This window comes from Montipora capricornis, chromosome 10 (genome assembly GCF_036669925.1).
Source record: "Montipora capricornis isolate CH-2021 chromosome 10, ASM3666992v2, whole genome shotgun sequence".
Classification (NCBI taxonomy): Eukaryota; Metazoa; Cnidaria; class Anthozoa; order Scleractinia; family Acroporidae; genus Montipora; species Montipora capricornis.
Window position 1 is genome coordinate 16,421,126 of NC_090892.1, and position 12,500 is coordinate 16,433,625.

The following is a 12,500-nucleotide window of genomic DNA, read 5'->3' on the forward strand; positions in this document are numbered from 1 at the left end:
AGTGCTCGATTTCTATCCCATATGAACCATGTGAGCGTTAGCCCTACTGATGGAAATGGGCCCACACAAGGACAGAGAAAAACTCTGACCAGGGTGGGAATTGAATCCACGACCTTTGGGTTAGAATTGAACCCACGACCTTCGGAGATGTAACCCGAAGGTCGTGGGTTCAATTCCCACCCTGGTCAGAGTTTTTCTCTGTCCTTGTGTGGGCCCATTTCCATCAGTAGGGCTAACGCTCACATGGTTCATATGGGATAGAAATCGAGCACTTCACATTACACTCTATTCAGTTAACTCTGTTTAAAATATAAGTGCTACACGGCCAATGTTTGTATAAACGTAACCTTTCCTTGTACTAACATATAGCAGATTGCAGATTTGTTCATGGAGGGAGAGGACAAAACGCGGTGCCCTTCTCCATGGAGAACCCTATGAAGTACCTAAAATTAAATGGAGTATCCCTTAAATCATTTATTGGTCAAATTAAATACTTATCAACATGGTGAGGTATTTACAGTGCAGCTCGGAGATAAGCGAAACAAAATATACGCAAAAAACGCGCATACGCAAAACGCGTCAAAAAAAACGCGGAACGCAAAAAGGCTGATTAGTATTTATGAGCTCTCCTTTTGTCTTTCTTTTGTTGCCTTGTCTTTGTTTTTTCTCAATCGTTTCCGGTGTGGTGAAATGTGAAAATAATTAGCGTGTCCGCTAGTCGGTGCGTCACTAAAAGAGCAAAAAATCTCACCAGCGCAAAGTCCTTCTGGCTAGATATTTGTGTTTTAAAGCCCAAAAAAAAAAAAAAATGATCAAGCTTACTTTTGGAGAAATATAAACCTATCGACAGATGGCACACAAGAACCTTTTTAACATCAAAATTTACACGAAAGCGTTGAGAGCGATAATACAGTATCAAAACAAACTTCGTACCCGTACATCCGTTTAGTCGTAAACTAAAAACACAACTCTTTAGCAAAGGGGTCATCATTAGCAGTCATCATTCATCGTAAGGCTGAGAATTTTGCAGCTTGAGTTGTTTTGTTGTAAATGCAGGAGCAACGAATGATTTTTTGGCGTGGATTTTCAGCGCGACAGTGAAGTAAAACACGGTTGCCGACACGTGACAAACACGACTTTAATTCTTGTTATGTTCACATCTTCAGCTCTGTTGGGAATGATTTTCTGATTTCAACGGGTACAGTGCTTTCACTTCAGACGCAAAATTTTTCTTCAAAGGCTCAATGGATGCGCTGATCACATTTATTTGGTATTTCTGTAAGGAAAAGTATTCGGTTAAATTTGGGCACGCGCCGGCGAGAGCTAGGCCATCGTGATGTGATCCGGGGCATAATTCGGTGAAATGCTCTCAGTTCAAAGAAAATATTTTTAAAAAACTTTCTATGATATATCGCTCGCATTTATTTGATTTTTCTGCATGGAAAAATTGGCCTTTTTTGCACGCGTCGGTAAAAGGTTATCGTGAAATGACTGTAACGCGTAACGGCAAACACTGACAAAAGTCATGGCTTCAGTTTTTCGGGGCATAATTTGCTGATTTAATTTCACTCGTCTTTCGAGACCTTTGTTGCATTTAAAGGATATTAAACTTCGAAATAATGCCCTGTGGATGTTTTCATCGGCGGCATTTGCGGATCGAAATTGATTAGTAATCAAAGCGACATACATGTAAATGCAAATTTTCGACTTGTCGGCAGTCACGCAATTTATTCTTTTGTCTTCGTAAACAATAACAGGAAAAGCAAAATTACGGTTATGAATAACAAAGGCACAAACGCGTATAGGATACGCAATTTTAGACGCGTCAAAAAAAACGTGTATACGCGTATTGCGTGCGTTTATTTTGCGTCTGCGTTGTTCGCTTATCTCCGAGCGGCACTGTAGATGTACGTACCTTCCAGCTTTCCAGCTCTCCGATTGTTATACGTAAGTTTTTGGTGTCACTGAGAAAAATGCTAGTTTTTCCATCTTTTTTTTTCAAATAAACGTAATGCTGTCATCAATGTGTTGAATAATAAAACCATCATCCTGCTCAATATTGCAGAATAATTGCCTGATTTTAGCCAACTTGGCCTACGGTCACGTCGACTAAGTATCAGGAATTTCACAGGATAATTGTTAAATATCCATTGTTCTAGTGTATTTTTAGACAAATATCCATCGTACACACTAGCATACCCATTTAGGCCTGTGTGTGCCCATGTATACCCTTATGGAATGGAATATTTGGAAAACTTTATTTGTACACGGTAATTTCATCAATATAAACACTGTACACTACAGGGGCATACATGGGTATATTGTGCATACTAGCTCTGTGAGCGAGCAAGATGAACCAAATCGTGCCCTGTGATTGGCTACCCAAGCGTGCAAGATGGAGCTATACTGCCCACTCGGGATTTCTTGCTTTGTGCCGCAAGATCAAATATCTTTTTTTTGGTCTTTTATCCCATATACTAAATTCTTTATTGACCAAGGTTGTTCGGCCAAGATGGTGGATATTGGCCTTGTTCTTTTTTGCATGTTTATGGACCTCGACTTCCTCTCAGTCTATATATAAGCATGCAAAAAAAGAACTTGGCCAATATCCAGCCATCTTGACCTCACGCTTGGGCCAATAACCCATATATATAGGGGTCTATATGGGTATACAGGATCAAGGAGTGAATATTTGTCTAAATATCTAAAATATACAAAAAATTAAATACACTACATGTACAATAAGGGATACATGAAGTACCTATGAAATTTCAAGATGCCAACCAATTCATGAACTGCATCAAACTGTATGTAACAATCGGAGTGCTGGAGAGCTTGAAATAAATAAAGGTATGGCCTCACCATGATGATAAAGTATCTAATTTGACCAATAAAGGATTTTTAGGGGTACTCCATTTAGGTACTCCATAGGGTACTCCATGGAGTTGGGCTACGCGTTTTGTCCTCTCCTGTTCATGGTAAGCTACGTACCAGTATTTAATAAATTTTATCAAGCTTTTCCTCCATTTTATTGTATTTCTTAAATGAATACTTATGAAAAACTAATTTGTTGTTATGAAATTGTCTTGCTCTAAGCTTAGTTGATTCTACATTAAATTCAGGATTAAGATTGTATTTTACTATATTTCAACTGGTCTTATTATTTATAATTAGCTTATAGTTTCTCAAGTTTGATAAAGATTAGTGACAGGCCAGCACGGACTCCTTGTGTGATTTAACTGTAGATGAATGTAGCTTTCAGTGGATAAATTAGTGACAGGCCTGTACGGACTCCCTGCATGATTTAACTGTAAATGAATGTAGCCTTCATAGCTTAGCTTTAACTAGCCTGTCTGAAAGAGATTTACCTCTTCTGTACGATAGGATAGGCGGATTCTTGAAGATATAGTGTTCAGCAAAGACTGATTTTGTGTTAAGTCCCAGTTTAGCATGAGTATATTTTTAAGGTTACACACCGATGGGTTGTATGTTGTGACAAATGTCAAGATTTGTTTCTGTGCTTTTGCTTTTTGTTGAGTGCGGTCAAAATCTTAGTGTGCAACCTTCTGGCGAAGCTGACTTCTGATAACGTTGTTTGTATCATCTTGTAAGGATAGCCATGCGCAATGAGGCACGATTTAAAATTGGTGATACTGTCATTAAAGGCTGTTTCAGAAGAGTTTGTTCTAAGGAGTCTATTAGGGCTTCCCCTTTAATAAAACCTTTTTTTCACACCTGGTGGGTGGCTCAAGGTAAAATGTGTGTACTGAAAGGTTTCAGTCGGCTTGTAATGTGTTCGGATGTCAAGGATCGATTCGTTTCTGAATCTTCCTCCTTTAGATATGATTGTGTCGAGAAATGTTATTTCTATCTCTGACATTTCAGCCATGAATTTGATTGTAGGGTGGAAGTTGTTAGCTTGTTTTATGAACAGGTTTATTTCTTGTATGTTGGAATCCCACAATGAGAAAATGTCGTCAATATGACGTTTCCACTTTATTGACCAGTTTTGTGTTGCTTTGGTAAATATCAATTTTGTTTCTATTTCCGCCATGAATATGTTGGCAAATGCAACTGCCATTTTCGTACCCATTGCGGTTCCATGGGTCTGGAGGTAATTTTTTCCAATAAATTGGAATGAATTCTCTTTAAGGATAAGGCAAAGCATTTCTTTAAAATGGTGGGATGGGATGGAACGGTTGTAGTTGCTAATCACTAGTGCATCTCGTGCAAATCGTACTTTGATATTGAATCAGGTGATGACTAAATGAGACTTAATCCTATTTATTGATATCATACTTACCGGTAGATTTGATTTTAAAAAAAACTTTAATTTGAAAGTGCATTTTTCCGTTCAGCACTTTATTTCCTTGATTTTACATGGATTGCTATATTTTCCATTGCTATTAAATTTTCATTTGGTTCTATTGTCAGTGAGTTTTTGTTTCTAATTTGCGTTCAGAAAACTATTTCAATGAAAATTCTTGTCTTATGTGTAATAAACAGCTCATGACATAGAAAAGTGCTTTGTACAGGGTTGTATATATAGACAAGTTCATACTCTTGAGTGCATCATGGGTAATCAGGGCAAGATGTAGAGAAATTCAAAGGTTTGTAAGGAAGTTTAAAACGATGAAAAGTATTCATGATATGAAATTTTGGGTTGTTTCTTTTCCAAAACAGAAGATATGCGCTCAATGGTGCGGCAGAATAAATTTGGAGAGAATGGCTATTGTAGAAATTACTTTATTAAACAGAGTTTCTGCCATACACTTCCTGTAATTCCAAAGGCACAAAATTATAGCGAATGTATGGAGACAAAAAAAGAAATATTTAGTAATTCCAAAGAATGGATACCAAATCTAGTTCATCTCAGTTAAGAAAATGAACTTATTTGTTTGGTTTATGAAGGCGAAAGTCTATAATTATAAAGTAGAGTCGTGCACAGTATATTTTGCTTTGCATTTCCATAAACCTTTGAATTTCCCACCATGTTGCTTTAATTACCCATGACACAAGCGAGAGCAAGAACTCATCTATTCACTCAAAGACATTGTTTGTGTCAAAAACCCTCGCTCGCTCGCACCTCGCTCGTTCGGGGTTTTGACACAAACAACTCGTGAATAAAACCCTGTACACCGCACTTTCTATGACGTAAACTATACGTATGTATTGAACTGTTTTGTATCAAAAAATAGAATACAATTAAGCCAGTGAAAGTTATTTGGTGTTTCGAATCAATGAGAGAGGACAACTGTTTTCAACAAACGAATTTTATCTTCGAGTGCTGCGCTTACCGTCTCACTCGTGAGAAGATAAAATTCGTGTCTCCACTTAGCCATGTTACAAATATAAGATTGCATTAGTAAAACTGATGCACAAGGCTCACTGGGAAATCTGCCCTTGCCATTATGTGACAGTATAATCTGTAGACAAACATCGACATATCCGTCTAGGACACTTGACTCTGTCTTTGTACCTTGCTTCAACTCAAGATTTGTCCATTATAGAGGTGTGGCTCTATGGAAATCCTTGGCCAATGATTATTTAATTGTAGACATGAGTTGTAAATCTTTATCAACCAAGTTGAAAGATAATGCAAGTTCCTTAAATTTTAATTTTTATGCTACGGCAATTTCCACTACAGATGTTAGTGACCATGATTATATATACTTGTATCTTGCATATAGAATCGTAATTGGTATTTACTTTCTAGCTCTCTTACACCCTAGGGATTTTTAGATTAGGCATATAATAGTATGTAATTTAATTAAGGGAATCTTATCTTATTCATTCAGCGTCTTTTGTAAACACATAAGCTTTATAGCTTTAAACATTATCACGTTTAAATAACGGTTTAGCTATCTATCCGTATCTATCTATCTATGTAATATCCTCCACATTTCACCCTCCTGAATAACTGATTGCTCAAGTTTATGAATGCGAAGGAAATCCACGAACAAAGAAAACAAAGCAGTCCAGTATGGTGTCCTTGGTCGACGAGATCCTTGGTCCGCGGCTTTTCCCAACCTGATGTTACATTTCCTCGTCAACTAAAATACGACAAAACTTTCCAGATTACAAGACATGTTTCGACAGAAACTTCTGTCATATTCAGTTGATTAACGCTTTGTACATTAATCAACTGAAGATGACAGAAGTTTCCGTGGAAACATGTCTTGTAATCTTAAACGTTTTGTCGTTTTCTTTAAATTTCTGACTTGCCTGCTGATATCAAGATCCTTTCAAATTGGTAACTAAAATACTTATTAATTAATTAATTAATTTATTTATTTATTTATTTATTACAATTTCATGGCAAAATACAAAAAAACAAAACAAAAAAACGAAAATTTAAAGAAAAATGCCATAAGCTAGGATATAGTCCGTATTAGAGTCAAAGACCCCATACTCAGACAGACCACCCACCAAAAACAAATGTGTCCGATGATTTCTTGATTATTCTTCTGATCTTTCACATTGCGAAATTTCGGCTTTCCTGCTATCGGTGATTGTATGCAATTCAAGTTTGTTGACAGGTGTGTTAATTTGTCTTTCCAGAAAGTCTACTTTTGCGGCTCCGTAACTTAGATGGTCATGTTTACTTGGCTTGTGTAAAGATAAAACGCAACGGGAACACGTGTCTTTTTGCAGAACAGATTTACAGATAAACTGATTTCTGCAGTTGGGAACGAATTTGCTGCAGGGTTTCAAACTTTTGTTTTATCGACTCGAAAAATATCAACAATTTTCGCATAGGGGTCCCTGGTCCGCGACTTACATGTCTACTACCTATGACCCCAGAGAACTTAAATCTCGCAAAGCAGATGAAGAAAACCTTTGACAAATGGAGAAGGTCTTTGCCTTAACTGAAAAACTCCAAAAATCTTCTTTATAAATGTTTACGAACGGGTTACCTTCTGTTGTACATCTAATGGAATGGAGCTCGTGTTGGGAGACGGTCAACTGAAAATAAAAGCAGATACTATACTCACAACGACATCCAATACGACTGTTACACTGAGATATATCAAGATTAATAAAGAAGAAATAAATTTACATGTTCGCACAGAATTCAAAATTATGAGGTTTCACAGGTTTTTTTTGGGGGGGGGGGGGGTGCTGCTGACATGATTTAATTTAAGCGGACCAAGGACCAAATTCGCGGACGAAGGGCTGGCGATTACGTTCACCTTTTTCGAGTTACAAGAGAAATATTCCAGTTTGGCACTTGCCAATGTAATATTACCGCAAGAAACGAGAAAGCTATCTTTAGGGAAAATTTCAGTTTGGGGCTTTTTGATTCTGGTAAGATTATCCTTTTTTCTCGCGGACCAACGGACACTATGCTGTCTATGAACAAATAAAGTCGATTGTAAGTCAGGTCCATCGAGCTTAAAAATTGCATTCAAACAGGAAAGAAATACTTTTAGTTACTTACTTTCATAAACAGTAATGAACACTACACGTTACCAGGCCTTTATCTCGTGCTTGATCTGGAAATTCGAGTTTGTAAAAATCGGAGATAAACTGTTTGCAGTAGAAAATCCGAGTTGTTAATTTCAAGGTCATGCAATGCAACTCGGATTCCAAAATTCTCGTGGCTTCCGCTTTCCATATAAGGAAGCGATAAAATTGCAAAATAGTATTCGTTTCCCCCGCAAAATGCATGAGAAAAATAGAGGAATCAATATCGCTGCGGCTCATCGGACACAGTCAAAGACGATCAAAATTTTGAGAAGGCGGCCGGCGGCCACTCGATCGAACGGTGTAGGTAAAAATAAACTCGACAGACAACGCACGTGAAAACAGAAATTTGCATTTTGGACAGTCCCCAATGAACCGCAGAGATCTTTAATTTATTCCCGCATTTTTCTCGTGTAGATAGTTCTCCTTGGGCTCGTCGCATGACGAGCACAAGGAGAACAAATTCCCATTTCGCAAACTACAAATTTTCCATTTCGTTTCGTTTCGCAAACTACAGTAAGTGGATTATTTGTACCTTTACAAATACACTCTTTCTTTTTTATAAAAATATTAATTCTCCGGCCCAGGCTGAATATTCCTACTTTTCTGCCGATTTTACGCGAAAAACGTTTTTGTAGTCATGTCTTTTGCATTGTGCAAATTCATTCTATACAACGTTCATCATTGAACATTTGGCTATCGCTGGTGTAGAGTGTTTCGTTTGTTGGCTAGTTTTGCCGTTTTGAGAAAGGAATAATTTCATACAGTGAAGTAAAAACAGATCATTGTTTTGTATTTACAGATTTTCAACGCACGAAATTATATTCTTTTCACAATTTCAGCCTCAGGTTTAGTCTTAAAATATTCTTAAAATTCAAGGATAAAAATTGCATTCAAACATCAGAGAAATACTTACCTTTTGAACAGTAATGAACACTACACGTTACGAGGCCTTTATCTCGTGCTTGATTTGGAAATTCGAGTTGTAAAAATCCGAGTTAATTTTGTGGTTTCCAAAAATTTTTGTGACGTCCATTCACGGAAGCGAAGCCATGTGGTCATATCAGGTTGAGTCACACGATTTTTCTCGTGCAATTTTGAATAACTTAAAGCCCTTTCCGCACTGGCGACAAAATTGTTTAATTTGGCAAAACTTGCGGTCCGTAACTGCGTTTTACAAGTGAGTATGATTGTCCCGACTTGACATTTTTTTGGCCGAAGCGGACAAATTTTTGTCTCCGGGTAAAAACAGGACAAAATGAGTCAAATAAAAATATGAGGGATACAATCACACAAACGTGCATTTTGACGTGTCACGGCCAGACTAGTTGGGTCTTGAAGGCTCCAGGGTTATGGATTGAATCTGCGAGCCCGGTGTCTGAGTCTCCTATGTTTCAAAAAACAATACATCAATGAGCAACATTCCTATCTGAATTTGTGCGAAATTTACGAGCAACAGGCATGCAAAAAGCTTAAGGATTTTGGAATACTCCATTTTTTTACAAAGTGTTCACAGACTCGAATGATTGACAGATTTGTTGACCATTTGCGGTTGTGGATACCAAGTACGCAGACATCCGTTTTGCCCAGGACAATTCAAAATGTGTCTGCTAGTTCGGAAAGGCACTTGTAAATTTTTTTAAAGACTACAAATGACACTCGCCCGCTTTACTCTTGCTTATTTATTCCATAGTACACTCGAAACCACGTGATGACCTATATAAATGCAACTCCAATTTTGCAATGATTAAGACGTTAAGTTCAACCCTAAAAGATATTTAAAACACAATGAAAAAAGCCAACGACGTTTGGCGCTACGTTACGCCATTATGAAGTTAAAAAGTTAAAAAGTATAAGGTATAATACGAATATATAAAATGTGAAACAATACAAGGTAACAGTACAAGGTAACAAACATAGTAAGGGAAAAAAATGTACGAAAGTGTCACGTAAACATTTTGGCACGAATGGAGTCGCCTTGCGTGTTAAGAGAAGCCAGGAACCAGATAATACACACCGTGTTTTCAGCAGACCCATCTCTTTATATCGCCTTTTAAAGATCAGCGAACAGCCGATCGCGCACGCAGATATCTATTCTCTGGGAGCAAAGATCGATGTTAACATTAAACCCATCGTTACAAGCAGAAAGCTGTCATAAACTCTGAGTGTCGATGAAAACAAGCCCCCAATGTGATTTGTGCGAGTTCACTACCCGACGCTTTCCGACGCTTACATCAACGCATAAGTGATTCCAAGCATTGTAATTGGTTGGTTTTCACTGGAGTCGGAAGAAAATGTGGTCTCCCTCGCAGCCGTTTTACTTTTGGGGGAACGTTGCGTGACATCCAAAAAACGGCTGCGAGGGAGACTAAAGAAAATGGAAACATTCTGATTCTTCTGACTCCGATTCCGTCGAGCTTATGACTCCGCTGACGACTCCGATCTTTGATTTTCACTAGGTCATAAGCGCTCTTACGACTCCGACTCCGTAGCTAGTGAAGACCAGATCAATTCACTTTCTAAATCTCTCCTGTTTCGTAACTCGAATTTTGCATTTAAAAAATCCGAATTCTAAATTTTGCGGAAATGCGATTCGGATTTTCGGCTGGTCACCAACCGTCCCAAAAATTCGTTGTAAGCGAGCCTCGAAGGATTTGAAAATTTGAATAATTTTCGCTGTTTCTAAGCAATGGATGCACGCTGGACCTTGAAACATGGTTAAAGGAAAAGTCAATTTATCCGTGAGGCCATCGCCGGAGTTTGAGCGTGACTGATGCCGGAGGAGTGTGATTTTATCGGCGAGATGTGAGGTAAGGTAGAAATTACTTTCCAGCCGAACTTTTATTTAGGTACGAGTGACAACCCGGAAATTTGAGAAGTCGCTTAAATCGCATTCAATCAGGCAAACGACCACACAAAAAGCGAGAAATTCACCTCGACAATGAAGTACGACTTTTTTATTTAGAACTTTTGCGAGTAAATCTCTTTTTCAGTTTGTTATCGAGTTTCTCATACAAATCCTGATATGTTTTTTTACCCTCCGAGTCTGGATTGCTTGTGGGTACGTTTTTCAATTTTGCATTAAAAAATCCGAGTTCTAAATTTAGCGGAAATGCAACTCGGATTTTCGCAGACTATATATATATAGCGTAGTAGGCTACTACATTTTGTCTTTTCAATTTTTGTCTCCCGCGTCCATTACCTGCAATGAATTTGGAAAATCCTTGGTACAGCTTTAACTTTTCCATACGACTTCAGGTGTTCAGCAGTACAACACGTACTTATTTTGGCACAAGTTTCCAGCTTTCGGCGCGATTTCATCTTTTTGGTACGACTTTTCTGGCGCAAGTTCGTCTTTTCAGCACGAATCATTTTGGGACGATTTTTTTCGCAAGAATTCAACTTTTCGGTACAACTTTTTTGGCACAAAGCTCTTTTTTAACACGTTTTGCCCCTTACCGCTGACGCAGTGTCTAACGGTTGGATAAGGTTAAGGAGGATGTGAAGTGGTTATGGAAGACTCTAACTGAGTTATCGTCTTTAGTAAATTCAGTTTCTCAAGCTTTAAAAGCTATGTAACAATACAACTATCAATATAACGTCACTTTCAAGGACAGACAAACGCCGAGAGGGAGTAGAGTAAGGATACTGTTAATCTGTGCATTAAACTTTTCTCACGCTTGGGTCACCGTGACATAACATGTGATATCTACACTGCTCATAACAGAATGCGGTCTAACACTAACAACCTCCAGCCAATCATTTGCAATTTTGCCAGACGTCTGGTTAAGGATGAAACGTCAAAGAAACCTTAGGAATAGTGACCGTGAGCTTCCTGGAGATGTTATACATGTATTGTGCCAACATTTAAAATCCAGAACGGCTACAAATATCACGCGGCTGGACGAAGATTTCGGCGGTAATGAATGAAACATCAAGACCCATAAAGTTAACCTCTATAGATGATCAAAGCAGCTTAACCTTTGCAGCAACTTCTCCAGATGAATAACTGTTTTTTTTTTTTATTTATTTAATTATTTTTAATTTTTCTTATCATGATATCTTCTTAAGTATTTATGTCAATTCGACTCTATTGTGGGCATTGTTAAGTGTAATCTAGACAAAAAAATTGGAAGCAAGCTAGAATTGCAGTATTGCGGCCAACATATAGTTTCTGTTTATGGCCAGTTCAATAATCTACTATCTACAAAAATTGTAATTTTATATGTTATGCTCAAGAGTTCTTCGTTCTCTAGGGTCGGAGCCAGGCTGTGGAACAGACTGTCCCAAGCATGTTTGAAGACTGACCAATTACCAAAAGTAACTTTAAAAAATACGCAAGCATTGCGTACGTGTGGTAGCACAGGTAGCCCAAGCTCTGCGTTGTGTTTTGAATTTAGAGAGCTTGTATGGTGTGTTTTAGTCAATACAAATCAGAAGGTTTAATTAAAGAAATCAGCACTAATGTTGCACTTACGTGTCTGTTAATTCTTTGTGATCGTTCTTTGGTAATGTGGTGTCATTCTGTCCGCTATTTCGCGAGATATCCTCAACCGAAGACCTATCTCTAAAAGAGGGAGAAGGTAGGAAACGCTCACCAGTCGATCGGCCAAGCCAACCTGAGAAATCGAGCCAAAAAATGTCGCCAAAATCCTTCAATCCACCTCAAACTCGGCCAGCAACATGTTCGAATATTCTATCGAACATCTATTCAAGGAAATAGATCGCTATCCACTCTGTGAAGGAAAAGTTGCCACAAAACTTCAATTTCGTCTTCTGCCAACTTCCTTGCGACGATCAGCCGTGCACCCAAACGGTGAATTGGTGACAAGTAACCAGTTTCTTAGTACAAATCTTTCCCTCCACCCCTCCCCGGACTTGACATAAATCCTTCCGTGAAACCTCACGCTCCTCAAGGCAGGGGGTGGGTGGAGCGAAAGATTTTTACCTAAGGGGGCGGTGCCTTGTCACTAATTGACCATTTGGGTAAACGGCTGATCGTCACAAGGACGTTGACAGCCTCGTTCCCAAGC

General features: G+C 38.3%; 1 protein-coding gene across 1 annotated transcript in view; it reads right to left on the reverse strand.

Moving 5' to 3' along the window:
* Positions 1-7,799, reverse strand: part of LOC138019380 (protein NLRC5-like) — a 61,863-nt gene extending 54,064 nt beyond the window's left edge. Inside the window, exons 1-2 of the mRNA XM_068866149.1 lie at positions 7,442-7,799; positions 6,918-6,966 (exon numbers count right to left, since the gene is read on the reverse strand). The gene's annotated coding sequence lies outside the window, so the exon portion shown is untranslated. The remainder of the gene's footprint in view (positions 1-6,917; positions 6,967-7,441) is intronic.
* Positions 7,800-12,500: the final 4,701 nt, after the last annotated feature.